The following is a 21,476-nucleotide window of genomic DNA, read 5'->3' as shown; positions in this document are numbered from 1 at the left end:
GCAGCGGAAGAATAACATTGGGTTTGTTGTTGTCCTACCACATGTAGCCCATTTGAGTTTAGATCTGCCTCATTTTGTTGTTGCCTTAAAATGAGCTAGTGCAACAGACATATGGAGTGAATTTCATGATGGGCCCTACACAACTTTTGTTACACATGCTTTTGAGTGATGTGGGCAACTAAAATCACTCAAATCTTAGATCTGCCTTTTTTTTTTCTACAGAATGCTACTCATGTTGTGCATAACGTAGATGGTGAGGCACACACTTGTTGATCCATCCAGACCGACCAATCACTGGGCCATCTCATTGCCGAGAGAAAATGCCCAAATATTTCAAGAAATTGATGTTTCTAGTCATTTTATAGTCTCTTATGGTTGAATTCACCCTTTAGGCCATTTGATGTTTGGGCTTGAGAAAATATACACGTTTGGTTTCAATACAAAGCCAATCTGGAGCCTATATCTAGGACCATTTAATCTGGCATGTACCTAAATTTCAAACCAAGATTAAACTAGTGGGCTCAGGCTAACCTTAGCCCAGACTAGCATGAGCCCCATCGAATTGATACTCCTATTTATAACCGTCCAAAATGCGTTACTGATTAGAATTCACGGCTCATAATATTCTGTGATGTTCAATGCAGGATTTAGTCCGACAGTGTTTTATCGCCATTAACTGCATCTTGAGCTAATGGCAACTCCACAGAGAGAGAAAGTCGAGGAAGTGAGGGTATTTCCACCGGCCCCACAGGGAGGGGGCTCACAGTCTGACACCAGCCAACAGCAGATAAACCACACACACTCAGGTGGGGCCTCAAACTGAGAACTATGAGGCTTAAGCATGGGGCTGGTATGAGCAAGAGGAACATGTTCATTCCAAATGAATGCCCAATGTGCCTGAGGAATGTGGAATTGGTTGACCATTTATTCTTGTAATATTCTTTTTTCCAAGATAATTGGTGGAGGTTTCTGCACTTATTTGAGGAGTATTGGGTTATGTTGCAATCCATGGTGGATTCTAAGGGCTTGGCATGGTGGAGGAAATTGTAGTAAAAGCAAGATGTTTTTGTGGAGAGTTTCAGTTCCTACTGTGTCATGGACAATGTAGCTGGGAAAAAATTGTCTTTACTAGTGAGGAGAAGAGAGTGAAAGTGAGAGATCGTTACTAGGCTTCGATCCCACCACCCCACGTGCCGAATCATACTTCTCATATTGCTATTCCGGCGATTCCAATTCCATTCTTGGGTAAGAAATTCTAAATCTAATCTGTTTTAGGGATCCAAATAGAGTAAATGGTGAAATAGCTAACCTATTTCATGCTATAGGTTGCCGTGTGTCATAGACGAAAACATAGTGTTCGAACTGAGTTCAATACGAGTCTATCGACAAAAGGTGTGAACTATAAACATTTATATTATGGTTTTCAAGGCTTTCATTGTCAATTAATGATTTATAACTGACTTGTTTGCTATTACATATGCTTAGATACAATGTTTCCGTGTATTACACATACATATGAACTATGTTGAAAATAATACATTCCATGTGTTTGTTTAAATGTTTGTATGAATATGGAATTATGATTCGGGCTTGCCATGATTGTTGTTTGGGAACACATGATTGTTGTACATGTGACAACTCATATGTGAAAGGATTTGCTATAATATGTGTTTTAACTAATTTATTACATATATGTGATATGTGTAGTCTAAGTGTTTGATAAAATGCCTGAATGAGAAAATACTTGTTGTAATGTATTTAATGAGGGTGTTGAGATAGGATTCTTAATTCCCTTATCTATAGTTATAGTTTCGTTTATGTAACCTATCTTACTGCTATGTGATTTATAGATGAAATGCCCATGTATGCTAACATGTGTACTATTTATTTGTTGAAATGCTCAAATGAGAATTGCATTTAGCTTGGTTGTCACATGCTATCTTTGACTATCACATGTGAATACTATTGTTTGGAGTGTGATTGAGGCTACGAAGTAGTCCAGGCAATTGGTAATGGTTTACAAGCGGTGGCCGAACTGTTTTAGCCACGTCCGATATGTTCGATGAATCTGAGTCGTACAGTGATTATCGACAGTGGTTAGGCCACGAGGAGTGTGTATGTTCTCCATGTCAATCAATTCAATGTACGCTCGTACCAGTTGAGCTTGTCAAGCAACCCGATTGGCCTAATGTATGTTCACCATGTATGGACGCTACTGCTTGAATCTAAGGTACCAACTTACCAGTGCAAAGCTCGTTTAACCTTGGTACCTCAATCCGCTAAGACTCATGAGCCGGGCATGGTGGCATGGGATACTATGCTCGAGCTGTCGGCCTATGCTGGGGTGACGAGCCTCCCCGTAGTGTCCAGTAATCAAACCAAACTCGTGAGCCGAATATGGTGGTATGAGACACTGTATTCGAGCTATCGACCTAAGATCAGGTGATGAGCCTCTCATAGTGACCTCGAGTATATACTAGAACTACACTAAGGTGACGAGCCTTTCCGTTGTGACTTCGAGTATAAACTAGGCATGCGATGAGGTGACGAGCCTCTCCGTAGCGACCTAGAACTGCTATCGTATGAGATTAACTAGGATTGATGACCCTAGATGGATCATTATTTGGGTAAATGATATAAATGGAGGTGCATTAGCTTCCCAACCTCCTATATGAATAAACCTAAATACAAAATCAGCTAACACGAGCATGCACCGCATTGCATGTGCTTTAGCGAGGAAGCGCACATTTACCGGGAGTGTTGCATGCGCGATCGTGAGATGATGTCATTATAGGAGTACAGGTGAGGGTATACATCATTGTCGCATACCATTCTTGCATTAACAAGATTACTTAGGACATGATTGTTGTACTGCTTTATCATTACTACTTAACTGAATTGATAACATGTTAACCTTTGCCTTATAGCTCCACTGAGTTGATCACTCACTCCCACATTGGAATGCTGTTTTAAAACACCAACCAGACTCTATTGTAGTTTTAGGTGATATCGAGGCCTACGAGGCGGAGCCTGACTTCTACAACAACGAGGAGTTCTCCTATTTATAACTCTCTAGCGGATCTAAGTAGACCTAGGGTTGCGTCACCGGGGCTACAGGGATATGGATTAGAGGACATTACACTTTATTATTTTGTATATTTTGGAACCAAATATGTAATTATTTAACCTGGTATCATGTTTATACTCTGAGGACTTACAACCACTTATATGTTTTATATACTTATCACAGTCTTTCGCTTGCATAATTTAACTGTCTATGGAGTATGATATGTTGTTTTAGTATAATCCCATTAATGTTTAATGTACTAATACAAACAACATTTAATCATCATTATCTATGTTGCATAAGTGATGCGTTGGAATTGGGGAGTTCGGCTCCTGCTCGACCCCCGATTTTTAGGGCGTTACAAGTTGGTATCAGAGTATGATTTGGATTAAACTAGGTCTGGGTTATGGACACATGATGCACACTGATGTATTTTGACTTAGGAGGGAGCGAGAAAATATAGAAACGATCATAGGATTCCCAGTTTCGTCGACAGGTGAAATTGACCGTTGAATTCGACTCGTGGGCATCTGCGATTATATGAGATGGCCCCGATCTTTTTCAAGACCTTCAATCAATGGGTTTAGACTATAATTCAGCCTATTCCACACTCAAACAACCCGAAATACGTAAATATACGGGAGATGGATACCGAAAATAGCTCAAACGGACCCCGGGGGCTAAACGGTAAAAATCGGGGGGAACTAAAGTGGACCCCGCACATATACGACACCTGCGGGGGTGGATAACATTGCCCCTGGGGTGAGCCCTCACCCTGGTGTATAGCGACCGGTGATGGCATCGCCCAATCGGCGAGGCCTCGCTGCCCGAACGATCCGGGCCTGTCGGCCCAATGCACGTATACACTTGTGGGGCCCATGAAAATGTGTGAGGACACCCTTTTCCTCCCCATTTTCTCCCTTTACTTCATTTTAACCCCTCCAAGCTTTCCAAACTTTGAAAATTTTCATTTTTCTCTCTCAAATCACCCCTCCAATCTCATCTTCTTCCTTCTTCTTACACCACCTCCACCACTCTCTTAAACCCATCTTCTACAACTACCTATCTCCATTAATCCCTCTCATTTGAGTACAAAAACATTTCTTTGTGCCTAAAAAAAACCTCCAAGTTCAACAACCCCTTTTATCCCTCCATCTTGTTTCGCCCAAATGGCCCTTTTCGAGCTCGTAACGGTGATTTTCTCCATTTCTAAACTTCTTTCTCTTATGGGGAAGAAGAGGGCTTCCATGGATGAGGCCGGGCCTACCCGCCCTACTCGTTCATGGAGGCAGAAAGGCGCCGAGGCTAGCACAAGCGTCGATCAGGACATAAGGACAAAGCGGGATCTTGATCCCCAAGCTCCCCTTGAACGTGCTCTACTGGCAGATATGTCACAAGGAAGATTTCAAGGCCATATGGTGCTTTTTGAAGTACATGTGAACGAGAAGCTATTTGGGCTATATCTGGTGATGGACCTCCTGGCGGACGTTGTTGGGGTCCCATATTTGAGAGCAAGTCTCATGCGAATGAGGGCACTGTCCGAGCCTTCTACGCCCACATACACGATCCATTGCTGGAGCCTCTACAGTTTTTCATCCCCGTGGGAAGCGGGAAGCTGTTATCAATGTGGACTTGATAGCCTGAGTCATGGGGATGCTGCGTGGGGAGGTTCATGCTAGTGAGAAGAGTCTCAAGAGTGCGTGTGAAAAAAGATCACCGCACGTGATTTCTTTGTGGCTAACTGGTCCACTGAAATCCAGGAAATTACCTCCTGGCGTCCAAGATGACTCCTGACTTCCACCTGCTCCACCACATCTTCACCCATAGAGCAATCGTAGTGAGTGCACGCGTCTGATGGTAGATTTCTTATACTGAGCTGGGCAGGGAGACAAGTTGTGCTTGCCTACTTTCGTCCTACGTCAGATAGTCCTGGCCGCCAGTTCTGCAAGGACGGCTAATTCACTCTCATTCGGCCGACTCATATGCAAGCTTGCTCGTGAATTCGGCTACAGACTTGGCGTAGAAATTCCTACGCTGATCCATTTCATTAACGACACTACTCTCAACAACATGAATATTGGGCCACGACAACGTCAAGCCCGACTTGATGAGAGTGATGATGAGACGGAAAGTGAGGAGGAAGAGAGCGATGAAGAAGGTGGAGATGAGATAGAGGAAGAAGGCAAGGAAGAGGAAGAAAATGAGGCCTAAGACACTGATGAGGGCTCTCCTCCTGCTACACAGGAGCGTGACAGTGATTGGGCTGCTATAGAAGCTAACTTGGCTCAGATCGAGGAGGGCCAAGTTGCCTTACGACAAGAGGTCAAAGAGACCCGAGCCAAGCTTAAAGAGAATCTGGCCTTCGTAAAGCAAAAGTTTAGTAAAGTGTCTCGCACCTTGAGGGCTATCCTGTGCTGTATGCAAGACAGGGGTGCACTGCCACCATCGCCAGATTCTGACGACTAGTCTTATGTTGTAGTCGTCCTTGAGTTTTCTTTACTTTCCTGTTTCCTATGTTATAGCCTTAATAGGCTTAGTAGTAGGGTAGGTTGATGGTGTGTTTGTTGCTTAAGGCTTTGATTAGATTAGTTCATATGTGTTTCCTATCATGATTCATGTAAAGCTATATCTCATGTATTGTGAAAAATTTTGTTAAAAGGAATGCATGCAGCTCCTTTTGTTATGAAATGTGTAGAATGCTTGAAGAATTGAGTATTATATGCTAAATCTCACTCGGGTTGCACCCTATATTGTATATAGGGAATGCCACCTAAGGCCACAAAGAGTACGGCATGTCTCACACTTGATGACTTGATTGACGGGGCACCTCCCTTAAGCGATAGCCATACAGACCCCAGTTTGGGCCTGATTCATGAGACTGTCAGATTCTCAGCCGGTCACTAGCTCCACTAATGGGCCAACTCATTCTACACCACCAGTTCTAAAGCAGAACCGCGTGTCTACCTCGACACCACATGTGCCTCAATCAGCTCCTCCTCCTAATAGGTTGGAGCAGATGATGCTCTTGATGTAGCAGTAACAACAGCAGTAGTAGCAATTTTTAGCCACCATTGCGGGGGCCATTGTTTAGAACATACACGCGGTCCCACTTACACCACCAGTGCAGCCTACTAGGAATATGAGTACCAGCGGCTTATTCGAGTGATTCCAGCGCTTCTGACCTCCTACTTTTATGGGTACTCATAGACCTGAGGAGGCCGAGTATTGGCATGACCGTATCTCTAAGATGCTGAAGCCGCTGCACAGCACTGAGGTAGAGCAGGTTGAGCTGGTCACATACATGTTCGAGAAGGAAGCCAGTCTCTAGTGGGACAGTGTCCTTCGGACCGTGGCTGCTAGCTATGTATGGACATTAGAAGCTTTTGAGAACGCTTTCACGAGAAGTACTTTCTCCTCACGTATCTTAATGAGAAGGAGAGTGAATTTCTTCACCTCCATCAGGGAAGGATGACAGTGGCAGAGTATGAGAACAGGTTCACGGAGCTGGCCAGATATGCTCCCCTGATATTAGAAGACCAGCCGATACAAATGAGGCAGTTTTCTGAGGGTTTGCGACCCGAGATACGCTCGAAGATGTGTTGCGCTAACATATCCAATTATACTGAGCTAGTGGGCATGTCCCTGCGAGCTGAGCAGGATGGGGACAGGATGTCTCGTACACGTGTGCCTATGGTTCCTAAGCCTCAACCGGATTTGCCGAGCAGGTCGTTCCTCGGCAAGAGGCCACGGGCAGATTCTCCTTCTTGGCTTGCGGCTCCATTGACACAGCCGAGAAGACCTGACGTATGGTGCACCTACTGCAAGAGGTCGGGCCATGTTGACACCTACTGCTTCACCTAGATGAGGGACAATGACTTTATGCCTCCTCAGAGGATCAACCGTCAGATGCCACCAGCGATCTCAGCTCCACCTCTACGTTAAGTACTACTTGCACAGCCTTCCTACAGGCCACCTGCACCTTGATTTAGGCCACCTCAATGACCTATGGCACCACAGCCAAACCGTTCTCAATAGGCTCGTGTGCACTCACTTTCAGATGAGGGATCTGAGACGGTAATTATAGCACCATTAGATTTCGAAGTCACCGCACATGTTCAAGGTACACCAGTCTTCTTATTGGTGGACACCGGGTCTACTATCTCTATTGTATCATTCGCAACAGTCAAGCGGCTACGGTTGGAAACTAGTCGTATGGTTGGGTTGAGACTCCTTACCACCACAGGGACCTTCTCAGACTCTACCAAGATGTGTAAGGGTTGTTCGATAGACCTAAGGAGCAGAATAGTGCTTGTTGACCTGATGGTCGCCTTATTATGTCACTATGACATCATTCTCGGTATGGATTGGCTCACGGAGATGAAGGCAGGGATCGATTGTGATACTAGGGTGGTGACAGCCCATGGACTTGAGGGCACTACCTTTACATTACCAGTGCAGGTCAGTTGGTACTACCGCATCAATTGTTACGCTACCTTGTTAGAGCATGTTGATGGTCTGACTTTAGGGAACACGCCAGTAGTTCAGGATTTTGAGGACGAGTTCAGGACGATACCTGGATTACCTCCCTAGTGCGAGATCAATTTTACTATCAACCTTGTGCCTGGTGCGACACCCATTTCATTACCCACGTATCGCATGCCTTCATGTGAAATGGAGGAATTGAGGAGACAGATTGATGACTTGTTGGACTCAGGTTTCATACGACTGAGTGTATCTCCTTGAGGAGCACCCGTGTTGTTTGTGAAGAAGAAGGATAAATCGCTACGATTGTGTATTGATTATCACAGATTGAAGCAAGCGTCGGTGAAGAATAAGTATCATTTGCCCAGGATAGGTCTGTTCGATCAGTTGTAAGGGGCGCAGTATTTCTCGAAAATCGACTTACAGTCAGGGTATCACCAGTTGCGCATCAGGGAGGAGAACGTGCAGAAGACAGCTTTCAGGACCAGTTTTGGGCACCACGAGTTCCTTGTGATGTCGTTTGGACTCACAAACGTATCGGCCGTGTTCATGGACTTGATGAACCGGGTGTTTCGGCCGTGTCTATTCCAATTCGTCATCGTATTTATAGATGATATATTGGTATCCTCTAAGAGTCAGGCAGATCACAAGGAGCACTTACGAGCAGTCTTATATACTATCAGGAAGAACCAATTGTTTGTACAGTACAAGAAGTGTGACTTCTAGAAAGAAAAGTCAAGTTCCAGAGACATATGGTGTCTAAGGAAGGGATAGCGGTGGACCTTATTAAGGTGATCACAGTTCAGGACTGGGAGCAGCCTGGTTCGATTATAGAAGTGAGGAGTTTTCTGGGACTCGCTAGCACTACTGGCACTACCGTCGATTCATTAGAGACTTTTCCAAGATAGCCAGGCCATTGTCACAGCTGACTAGGAAGGATCTTAAGTTTTCCTGGAATGAGAAGGCAGAGGAAGCTTTTCAGGAACTGAAGGACAAATTGACGTTCGCCCATATGCCAGTATTGCTGAGCAAGGGGTCAAGTATACGATATACATCGACCCGTCTCATGTTGGTTTGGGTTGTGTTCTGATGCAGAAGGACAGGGTGATTGCCTATGCATTGCGATAGTTGAGGAAATATGAGAAAAACTACCCTACGCACAACCTGGAGTTGGCAGCCGTCATCTTTGTATTGAAGTTCTGGAGACATTACCTCTATGAAGAGGAGTTTAAGTTCTTTTGCGACCACAAGAGCCTCAGGTACATATTCACGCAGAGGGACTTGAATATGAGGCAACGACCGTGGATGGAGACCTTGAAGGACTTCAAGTTCAAGGTCTCCTACCATCTTAGTAAGGCTAACCTTGTGGTAGACGCATTGAGCCGCAAGAAGACTATAGCATTTGTAGATCCACTGATGATAGCAGAATGAGATATGGTAGAGTTTGTGCGAGACTTTGAGCAGAAACTTACGGTAGAGGATCCATTCGAGAGCATTGCACATATTCATATTTAGTCACTTATCGATGACCAAATCATTGCAGCTCAGAAGGAAGAAGAAGAGTTGGCAGAGTTGAGAAAGTGAGTTAGTGATGGTGAAGACTCGAAATGGAGAGTTGGTAAGGATGGGGGTTTACGTTATCGTGGCCGCCTATGTGTCCCAAATCTTCATGACTTAAGAAAGGAAGTTCTCGAAGGTACTCACAATTTGAAGATGACAATGCATCCCGGTAGTATGAAGATGTATCGAGACATGAAGAGGTCATACTAGTGGGAGAACATGAAGGCCTACATAGCAGATTATGTGTCTCGCTGTCTCACATGCCAATAAGTCTATGCAGAGCATCGTCGACCTCCTAGACTGCTTCAACCCATGCCCATAGTTGAATGGAAATGGGATTTCATCTTTATGGATTTTATCTTAGGGCTACTGAAGATGAGGAAGGGACACGACTCCATATGGGTGATTGTAGACCAGTTGACGAAATCGGCTCATTTTCTCCCTATTAGAGTTTCGAACTCAATAGACGATTTAGCCAAGCTGTGCATCAAAGAGATAGTACGTCTGCATGGAGTTCTTATGGAGATCCTATTAGACCAAGACACGTGATTCACGTCTATCTTCTGGACTCGTATCCAGGAAGCAATAGGTGTGAAACTAAAATTCAGTACCACGTTCCACCCACAGACTGACGGGCAGATAGAACGGGTGAATTAGGTGTTGGAAGACATGTTGTGAGCATGTGTTCTAGATTTCAAGGACAGTTGGGATAACTGTCTTCCTTATGCTGAGTTCGCCTATAATAATAGCTTTTAGGCAAGAATTGGCATGGCCTCCTATGAGGCAATATATGGGCGTCCGTGTAGAGCACCGCATTGCTGAGCAAAGGTTGGCGAGAAGAGTCTGATTGGCCTAAAGTTAGTGTAAGCGACCTCAGAGAAGATCGACATTATCAGGCGTCGACTTCTTACAGTACAGAGCAAATAGAAGAGTTACGCCGATACGAGGTGGCGACCGCTAGAGTTCGAGGTTGGGGACTATGTGTTCCTGAAAGTTTCCCCCATGAAGGGAGTCCTTCGGTTTAGAAAGAAAGGGAAGCTCACGCCATGATTTATTGGTTCGTTCCAGATACTAGACCGAGTGGGTGTGGTTGCGTACCACCTTGCTTTGCCCACACCACTCGCCGGCGTATACAACGTATTTCGCGTATCTATGCTGAAGAAATACGTTCCTGACCCTTCTCACATTATCAGATGGGAGCAGGTACAGTTGAGTGAGGATGCTACTTATATACTGCAATAGCCACATATCCTAGATAGGAAGGAACATGTGCTGCATAGTAAAGTTATCCTGCTTATGATGGTATTGTGGATGCACCACACTGAGAAAGAGGTTACTTGGGAAACAGAAGCCGAGGTCCGAAAGAACTACCCTCAGATTCTCAAGGAGTACGAAAAGTTACTAATTTCGAGGATAAAATTTTTCTTTAAGGGGGATAGATTATAACGTCTCAGAAAAATCCGTACAAAGACCTGAGTACCACCTCAAGCAGAAATCATTATGGACCGAATTCTTTAGAAATTAGACGAAAATTAATTAAGTACTAAACTGAATTAATCGGTGAATTAGCTCGAATCACTTTCTATACAAACTACAAGACTTAAAACTAATAGAATCGCTAATGCTACATTACCTAAAAACCTAGGATCAATCTTAAAACCCAGTTGCTCTCGAAAGTGCATTGAAACTCTGTATCAGACCTACACCGCGCGTCGAAAGTCCGATTACCGTGAAACTATATGATTAGGACCGCCTTACTGGGCTTGACAACCATCTCAAAAATCAAGTCCTAATAGTATCTAGAAATGTACAACTTGTGATCAGAGTGAAGTGTGTGAGAAACGTGAATACCTTTAGAAAATGAACTCAAGCTTAAGTGAATTGAGTCATTCGCTTGCAGGCTAAATTTAAGGTTTCAGATCGTCAAATTTTGACCCAATTATACCCTCGGATCAGGAAAAAATTTCAACACATGTCAGTACACTTGTGGCCCTGATCAAGTACCGCTGACCACTGAACTAAAACTAGTCCTCTATGGTCGATCCGTAAATCCAATCGGACCGAAAACTTAACCTGACATAAATCTCATGTCGGGAAACTTTCCCCAGACAATAAGCAGGAAATAGGCCTCCAGATGAGCTCCGTTGACCCGAAACAGCCGACTTTTGGCTATAACCTAAGTATACCATGGCCATGGGGCCATTGTGATCAGTTCTAGGCCTATATAAGACCCTTTACCCACCCCTCTCTTATTCCATACGAATTTCTAAACCCTAGGAGAGAGAAGAGAGAAAAAGGAGAAGGAAAGAGTGAGGAGAAGAGAGAGAAAGTGAGAGATTGTTGCTGGGCTTCAATCTCACCACCCCACGTGCCGAATCATCCTTCCCGTATCGCTATTTCGGCGATTCCGATTCCGTTCTTGGGTAAGAAATCCTAATCCTAATCTATTTTAGGGATCCAAATAGAGTAAATGGTGAAATAGCTAACCTATTTCATGCTATAGGTTGCCGTGTGTTGTAAACGAAGAAGCAGTGTTCGAACTGAGTTCGATACGAGTCTATCGACAAAAGGTGGGGACTATAAATGTTTAGGTTATAGTTTTCAAGACTTTTAATGTCAGTTAATGATTTATGATAGACTTGTTTGCTATTACATATGCTTAGATATGATGTTTCCGCGTATTACACATACATATGAACTATGTTGAAAATAATGCATTCCATGTGTTTGTTTAAATGTTTGTATGAATATGGAATTGTGATTTGGGCTTGCCATGATTGTTGTTTAGGAACACATGATTGTTGTACGTGTGACAACTCCTATGTGAAAGGATTTGCTATAATGTGTTTTAACTAATTTATTACATATATGTGATATGTGTAGTCTAAGTGTTTGATAAAATGCCTGAATGAGAAAATGCTTGTTGTAATGTATTTAATGAGACTGTTGAGATAGGATTCTCAATTCCCTTATCTATAGTTACAGTTTCCTTTATGTAACCTATCTTGCTGCTATGTGATTTATGGATGAAATGCCCATGTATGTTAACATGTGTACTATTTATTTGTTGAAATGCTCAAATGAGAATTGCATTTAGCTTGGTTGTCACATGTTGTCTTTGACTATCACATGTGAATACTATTGTTTGGAGTGTGATTGGGGCTACGAAGTAGTCTAAGCAATCGGTAATGGTTTATGAGCGGTGGCCGAAGTGTTTTAGCCATGTTCGATATGTTCAATGAATCCAAGTCGTACGGTGATTATTGATGGTGGATAGGCTACAAGGAGTGCGGATGCGCTCCATGTCGATCAATTCAATGTACACTCATACCAGTCGAGCTTGTCAAGTAACCCGATTGGCCTAATGTATGTTCACCATGTATGGACGCTACTGCTTGAATGTAAGGTACCAACTTACCAGTGCAAAGCCCGTTTAACCTTGATACATCGATCCGCTAAGACTCATGAGCCGGGCATGGTGGTATGGGACACCGTAGTCGAGCTGTCGGCCTACACTGGGGTGACGAGCCTCCCCGTAGTGTCCAGTGAGCAAACCAAACTCGTGAGCTGAATACGGTGGTATGGGACACTGTATTTGAGCTGTCGGCCTACGATCAGGTGACAAGCCTCTCGTAGTGACCTGGAGTATACACTAGGACTACGCTAAGGTGATGAGCCTTTCCGTAGTGACTTCGAGTATAAGCTAGGCATGCGCTGAGGTGATGAGCCTCTCCATAGCGACCTAGAACTGCTATCGTATGAGATTAACTGGGATTGATGACCCTAGATGGATCATTATTTGGGTAAATGATATAAAGGGAGGTGTCTTAGCTTCCCAACCTGCTGTATAAATAAACCTAAATAAGAACTCGGCTAACACGTGCATGTACCGCATTGCATGTGCTTTGGCGAGGAAGCGCACGTTTACCGGGAGTGTTGCATGCGCGATCGTGAGATGATGTCGTTGAGGGAGTGCAGGCGAGGGCATACATCATTGTCACATACCATTCTTACATTAATAAGAGTACTTATGACATGATTGTTGTATTGCTTTATCATTACTGCTTGATTGAATTGATAATATGTTAACCTTTGCCTTATAGCTCCACTGAGTTGATCACTCACTCTCACGCTGGGACGGTGTTTTAAAATACTAACCAGACTCTATTGTAGTTTCAGGTGATGTTGAGGCTTACGAAGTGGAGCCTGACTTCTACGACGACGAGGAGGAGTTCTTCTATTTGCAACTCTCTGGCGGGTCTATGTAGACCTGGAGTTGCATCACCGGGGCTACAGGGATATAGATTAGAGGACATTACACTTTATCATTTTGTATATTTTGGAACCAAACATGTAATTATTTAACCTGGTATCATGTTCATACTCTGAGGACTTACAACCACTTGTATGTTTTATATACTTATCACAGTCTTCCGCTTAATTTAACTATCTCTGGAGTATGATATGCCATTTTAGTGTAATCTCATTTATGTTTAATGTACTAATACAAACAACATTTAATCATCATTATCTATGTTGCATAAGTGATGCGTTGGAACTCGGGAGTTGGGCTCCTGCTTGACCCCCGATTTTCAGGGCGTTACACCCATCGATCTCAAAAGTCAAGTTATGGGATGATCCTAACCAATCTATTATCAATGGTTATGAAAATGGCAGTCCATATTGATTATACTAAAAACAGGTCTAGCCATTGATTTAGATCATTCGTGATGTTGGTCTACCTTTGATTATCCTTCACTTGTAAAATCACTCTTGATCTAATGATCCCAACCATCTTATCAATACACAGGAATGGATGGTCCTATTTATTATTGTATAAAAGGTCTGATCAGCAATCCGGACCATAAATCATGTGGGCCACATCTCTATTGAAGATTCATACCAAAATGTTGTTTTGATAGAGGATCTTAGCCATCCAATCAACAGCTTAAAATGGGGGACAATATTTATTATATAGAATATGGTCATATTTATTAACCATCACGTTGGTCCATCCTACTTAAAAATTACTTTAGTCAAATTATGCTAACCATCTGAGCAATGGCTTGAAAAATGGACAATCGATGTTGATTTGGACCTTACATTATGTAGGATCCACCTTTGATTTCCCTTTTAAAACTCACTTTTATTGCATGATTATAACCATCTAATCAATGGGTTAAAAACTGACACTTTTTGCAATGGTTAGGTAATCATTCCCCAATATTTTCGAGAGAATCATTTCTAAATAACAGCTAAGGCGTGGATTTTGGAAATATGTTAGAGAATAGGATTCCAAATGAATAACATAACACGGTTAATAAGACAAAAAAAAATATGTTTTTCAGTGAGACTTAGGAATTCAAAGCCAAGAAAACCTTACCTCACCAATCAAACAGCCTTAAGAGACTTCGTATTAATGGTTAGGAATGCCTAATCAAGTGATTCTTGTTATTTGGGTAAGCCCTATCCATGGTAGGGCCCAATAGATAAGTGGCTTAGATCTCATAAATGAGACATTTTGTTGTCTCTATGCCTTTATACCACCTTTACGCCCATCTAAAATACTATTCATCATCCATTTCCCCTTCCTTGACTCTTCCATACACCCATTGTCTCTTGATTTCACAAGTGGCTCAATTCAAGCCGAACGTCTATGGCCTCAAGCGCTAAGATAGGCAAATATGTCAAAATCAACTGTATTTGACTGAGATCGAATAAAATCAGTCGCCTATTCAAGCACTTGCACCATGTTTAAAATTATCAAGTGATTATCAAATGGTACGGTTCATCCTCTGAAGATGGGTTGCACCTTTGCCTTCCGTATGAAAGGATTTTTCAATACAGATAAAATATAACAAAAATTCTTACAGTTGGTCGCGAGAACTGCAAAACGCCTTTCTGAGTAGAGAGCTTGCTTGATACTTAAATTGAATCCAACATATAAGCATAGACCCAAATTACAACTAAAGTTAACAACTACTTGATTATTGATACTTGTTATTACGACCGATTATACTAAGGAATGTAAACGACTGATAATGATAATGATAATGCTAATTAAGGAGCACAAAATAATTGAAAAATAAATTTGATTTGGTTTGGTTGGTATGAGACAACTTCTTCTACTGACTTATTTCATTATTTATAGCATTAAATCGATCATGCATCTAGATGCTTCCTACGTTGTAACGCCCCGTGCTTTCAGGACCCTAGTATATGACTCGTTTCCCAAAAACCCGAGTGTTAACCTATAGAGAACCAAATTCCATATATATATATATATATATATATATATATATATATATATCTTTTATTAGAGTTAGCAGTTTAGAGTAGAATGGGCAAATCAATATAAAAGAAGATTTACAATTATGTTTAGCATATACAAGAAGCTACCCATAATGACTTATACCAACCAATGTCCTAATACTTGTAATTACAAAATGAAATAACCTCGTATGTTAAACAAAGTAAATCATAACAAATCTTGAATTGTAAAAGCACGTAGTAACTCTTAGCAACACAATCAGGCATCTTTGACAATGGTACCCTGCTCCTCATCAACATGAACATGAATATCATCTAGGCCACCTGCTCTACCTGTACGGTTAAATATTTGATGGATGAGTGACCAACTCAGTGTGAATTTCCCTCAAGATTATACACCATAGCCTTAGCTAAGTATAGTTAAAAACGACAAAACATTCAAACAAAACAGAATGCGGCCTTATTTAAATGCATGGATGCATGAATACACATCGACTTGGGGATGCTCATCCAGTCGGACTTGGGCTCGTCACCCATGCAAAAGACTGGTCACCAGCTAGCACATCTCGTACAGCATGGTGCCAAGTCATCGTACATATCTCGTACGTAGGTCACTAGCGTAGCATAACTCGTACAACATAGTGACCAAGTGTCGATAGTCGGTGATCTGGGAGCTAGCGAAACGATACCCCACTAAGCCTAAGGGCACGTGCTATAGCATTCAGAATTAGCCACCCATCATCGTCAATATGTTATGGATGTATGATTAGCCAAACTATTATTATTCCAATTACAATCAGCCGGTTTGAGTAAATCAATGGTCACTACGAGGGGCTCGTCACTCAGCATAGGTTGACAGCTCATGCACAATGTCCCATAGCCACCATCCCTAGGTCATGAGATTTTTTCCATCTTAGGATGCTTAATGGATGTCCATCTACCAGTGGCTAATTAAATTCAATAATTAGGGATTGGCATCGCATGGTTATAGGCCATCGAAGCCACGCAAGACAACCATCAAAACATGGGACAGATATTAAATCACAATGGTAAAAGATTGTCGAAACATTAAATTGAGATAGCAAAGGGGTCAAGTAAAGTTAAATCAGAGCGGTTAAAGCGGTCATTCTAAGTGACTCATGCTGTATGACCTATGGATGGTAAATCCAACATTAATGTTCCATGCTCCACATAACCTCCAATTGAGGGCCCATTTCTTACCATACTCCAGCTTGATACATCTTAAGTATGGGTTCACATACACAAGTGGGATTACCCACAAGAAAGTGTAGTGAATAAAGATCCATAAGTGACTCACAACAATCCATGAGAAAGCATATAGTTATGGCATGTCAAGCATAAGTTGATTTATAACAATCGCGATAAGTCATGATAAGAACTATCGATTGGAATTCAAATGAAAACCATCATGTAAGAAGTTATTGTATGAAATCATGGTTCACAACTGTCAATATAATCCAAGTATAAGCCATGCATTAAGAATTGATAGAAGATCGGCATGCTATGAGATAACATCTGTGAATCAATTAAAGACTATTACTTAAACTAATTTGGAAATGGAAAGCTTAAGGAGAAAAGTCATCACCTGATGAACCGAATCACCTTCTAGTGTCTCTAAGTGCTTGCGCCCTTAGAATTGGATCATACCACAAATCATGAACTTGTACAATTAGATCCAAGTTATACTCACTACATAGGTTTAAGATCATAGCCTAGGGCTTGAATTACTTATCTTAGGGTTTTGATGTAGAATTAGGATTTCATCTTAGAGTTTAGTTAGATGCTTAGATTCTAGGATTTGATCTATGATATATGTGTAGCTTAAATATAATATAATAATATAGTTAGTTATGAATTTAGTAAATTATTAGTCCCCAACTAATAGTTGCTTGACCATATTAATAATTAATGCTACTGATTATAATAAAATGATATAATCTTATTATTAAAGATAATATTTTCAAGTGATGGATACCATATTTATATCATTAATGGTAGTTTCATTTTATGATAACTAATATTAGCATGCTCACGTTAATGTGTGTTGTGGTGATAGTGTGCAGTCTATACTATCACCCAAGAGTATGAAAACAATATCTTAGGCATAATGATGGAGTGGGCTTCACATGATGGATGGCCCATGTTGTTACCTAATGGACGGTCTACATCTAAGATCTTGCATGATGAATGACCCATATCCAAAATGGGTCACATGATGGATGATCCACATAGAAGGTGCACCCCACATGATGAATGGTGGATATCAAAAGCGGGCCCCATATGATGGACAATCCATTTCAAAGGTAGGGCCCACACTATGGACACATCAAATGTGGACTCCACATGATGGGTGATGGGTAGTGAACATTGAGGGGGCCCATATAAAGGGCAATTAGCATTGATGGTGGGGCCCAAATGATGATAGCCTACATCAAGGTGTGCCCTTAATGATGAATGGTCCACATCCAAGACGGGCCTTGTATGATGGAAGACTCACTTTGAATGTTTAGTTTACAAGATAGATGGTCTACATCAAAGGTGGGCTCCATATGACGGATGATCCACATCCAATATCCAACATAGTGGATGGCTCAAATGTCTTAAAACATGAATATTGTATGTAGTCATTTAGTCTTTTTCCATTTGGAGCATGGTCCATATATGGTGAGTTCCACCAAAACAACCGTCTGGATCACTCTTATAATAGAGCTTTCAAAATCTTCAAAAATGATATCAACTACTCTAAAAAAGCTATTATTTAAATGTTTAACCAAACGTGCTTATTTCAAATAATAGCTTTTCTGGTTTTAAAAGAGTGATTTTAACAAACAAAAAGAGCTTATTAAAGTAGCTCTTATTGAATTAGAGTAGAGATACCAAATGATCCCTTAGTGTAGCTATCATGGGATTTTTCCCATACAGATGTATAATTTAGAATTAATCAAGCCACTTTCGTAGCGTAACCAAGTATGACCAATCAAGAGCCCTTTATTATTATATATTAAAGTAGTGACATTCAATCTCATCATATATCCTAAATACAAAAGGAGAGTGGCTAAGGGCACGAGTCAACTACGGGTCTGGTTACTCACATGTTCCAATGATTAGATCGAATTAAAGCAATCTGCAGATAAAAGGTTCATGCACGTTGCTACAATCTATGATGTAAAGTCGACAATACTAATCATATGTTAGGTCTATAATACGCAAATCATCTTATGTGAGATATGACTTATCTCATAACCTCATGACCCAACTCCTATTCAGGCCATAACATTAATCGCATGAAGAGAACTGAAGCATTTATGTTATTCAACTTGAGTAGTCTCATCTTCAATCTTTTAAGATTAAAGGTGGATACGACGCACTCATATCTCCATCCCCTATTCTTCACAATAGAGAGCGCGGTTCATACTTCAACATATGACCATCACCCCGATTCCACCTCTCTTGTACATTTAGGATTGATCAACCCATGAGAATGGGTGATGGCTTGTCAACAAAGGTTGAGATCCAATAAGAACTCAAGACAAATGTTGATAATTTACACACCTAGTCAACAAAAGTGTTTAATACTAAATAAAAAGAATGTATTATTCATTAATGAAGGATAATGAGTACAAATTACAATCATATCACACAAGCTCTTCTTAATCCCATCAGCCTAATGTAAACCTAGAATAGATCTTAGTTATAGGTTTTATCATAGGATCAATTAACTTCTCCTTTGTAGGAATTTAGCTGAGGGTGACCTTTTTATCTCTCACTTGATCATGGACATAAGGATATTTAATCTCAATGTGCTTGGACTTCTATTAGTGTTTGGGGTCATTTTCCAAGTCAATGACAGATGTGTTGCCTATCTTCAATGATGTAAGCTCACGAATGGATGGTACAATAGTTAGACCTTGTAAAATTTGCGAACCATATACACTTTTGAACTGCAACACAACATGTAATGTTTTTGGACTCTATAAATGAAAGGATAGTGTGTGTTTGTTTCTTACTCGACCAAGATATAGCTCTTCCTCATAGAAAGAAGACATATCTTGAAGTAGACTTTCGCTCATCGGTGTCATTACCCCAAGCGACATCCGAATAACCATTGAGTTCGAGATTTGTGCCTTCATACACAGCATTAGATCATTGGTTCCTCACAGATAGTAGAATATGTATTTGACAGCTTGCCAAGAGACCGTCCCAAGTTAGTCTTTGATGCCATCAAGAAACTAGAATAACAAGATCATAATCTTCTAAATGGATCTGAGTTACCTACTCGATGTCATCGAGGGGATCTACGATTCCATCAAAGAACTCTCAAACATTGCTCGATGAGATCGTGCACCACTTAAAAAATTATTGTTTTGGATATATGGTTTCACAATAGCTTTGCACATCTTATAACATTACTTATCAAGTTTCAATTAAGCTTTTTAGGCTAAGGGATGATCAACAAGGTTTACCTATAGGGTTAGGATCATCTAGAGGTTCAAGGTTTATTTTGGGTCAAGGGTTAGGGTCACCAAGGCATCTCATATACATGTTCTTTGCGACTTGATGCTCAAGTCATCTTGTGTCTTCGGTCTTCAACTTCTAAGGGCTCAATCGACTATATGACACATGAACTCATGTGATTAACAAACAAGGTGCACAAATCAGTGCAATAATACTCAAGACTTCTAAAGTGGAGGGGTGGTCCCTCCTAACCATAAGGAATTTTGTGAAGGAATCCGAGGAGATAAGAGAGATATATGCACCGATTGTAAAGGGGGAAGAAGTGGATCCCACAAATATTCTTGAGGAGATGAAACTAGTATTACAGGAATTCAATGCAATCATGCATGATGAACTTCCCGATAGGTTATACCCCGTGTGGTATATACAGCATTATATTGGCCTTGTCCCAGAAGCAACTCTACCCAATCACCCTCATTATCGAATTATTCTGAAAAATTGAGAGATCTTACAAGGGCAAGTCGAGGAACTGATTTGTATGGGTCTAATGAAAGAGGGCATGAGCCCATTTGCTGTCTCAGCCCAATTGACGCCTAAAAAGTTACTAGAGTCTAATGCCAAGTAAGTGGTTGATAAACACCGATGCCAAAGGTGTTTGAAGTGGGTGATAATATAGTAGTTCACTTGTTCAAGGACGGATTTCAGCTAGGACATACAAAAAGTAATAAATAAATTTTAAAAAAATGAAGATCAGTGCTTATGTTTTTTATCCTCCCAACGGCATGGAGATGTCATGGAATTTCATTATAGTTGACTAATATGTGTATCATGAGCCAATTATCTATTGAATAACTTAAGGACAAGTTCTTTCCAAGTGGAGGGGACTAATTTAGAATGTGGCACAGAGACATTCCTAACATGACTGGATGAAAAGAAGGCCAAATGGAAGCAGAAGTAATCCGTCAGATCCGAGCCCAATCCTACATAGGGCATGATATAATTGGGCCCCAGACACATCTGATTTAAAGAAATTCAATTTGAATAAGAAGAAATTTTTGTTTGAAATGTGGTCCATAAATCGCCCATAACTTTCGATCCGGGTATTATTATGGGAGGCACGACCTATCAATCTTTATTGTAATAGGCCATTCAGGGTCAACCGACCGCGTCTGTCCATTTCGTGAGAAAACGGACACTTCCAGTTCAAAATTGAATTTTAGGAAAAAATTATTATTTTTAGTATTTTTTATTTTTATCGTATTTTATTAGTTTTGGAGTTTTAGATTTCTATATTTTCATAAAAAATTAATTATAATCATGCCAAGAATGCTCTAGTAAAGTTTATTTAGGACCTTTTGTTTTTAGAAGAAAAAAAATATTATTTCTAGTAATTTCTATTTTAGCTGAAATAAGACTTTTATTAGGGTTAGAATTTTACTATTTTTGTTAATTATGAATTAGGGTTTTATTTTTCTTTATTAGTGGTGTAATTGAAAGCTAGTAAATAATACACATTATTCAATAAAATATTTGAGTTTTCTTTTATTATTTTCTATAAATTCAAGAACTATCTTATGGATTCAAGGTTTTGATTATTTGAGAAAGACGGTGATCTTTCTCA

Source organism: Magnolia sinica, chromosome 12 (genome assembly GCF_029962835.1).
Source record: "Magnolia sinica isolate HGM2019 chromosome 12, MsV1, whole genome shotgun sequence".
Taxonomy (NCBI): domain Eukaryota; kingdom Viridiplantae; phylum Streptophyta; class Magnoliopsida; order Magnoliales; family Magnoliaceae; genus Magnolia; species Magnolia sinica.
This window is presented reverse-complemented; position numbering follows the sequence as displayed.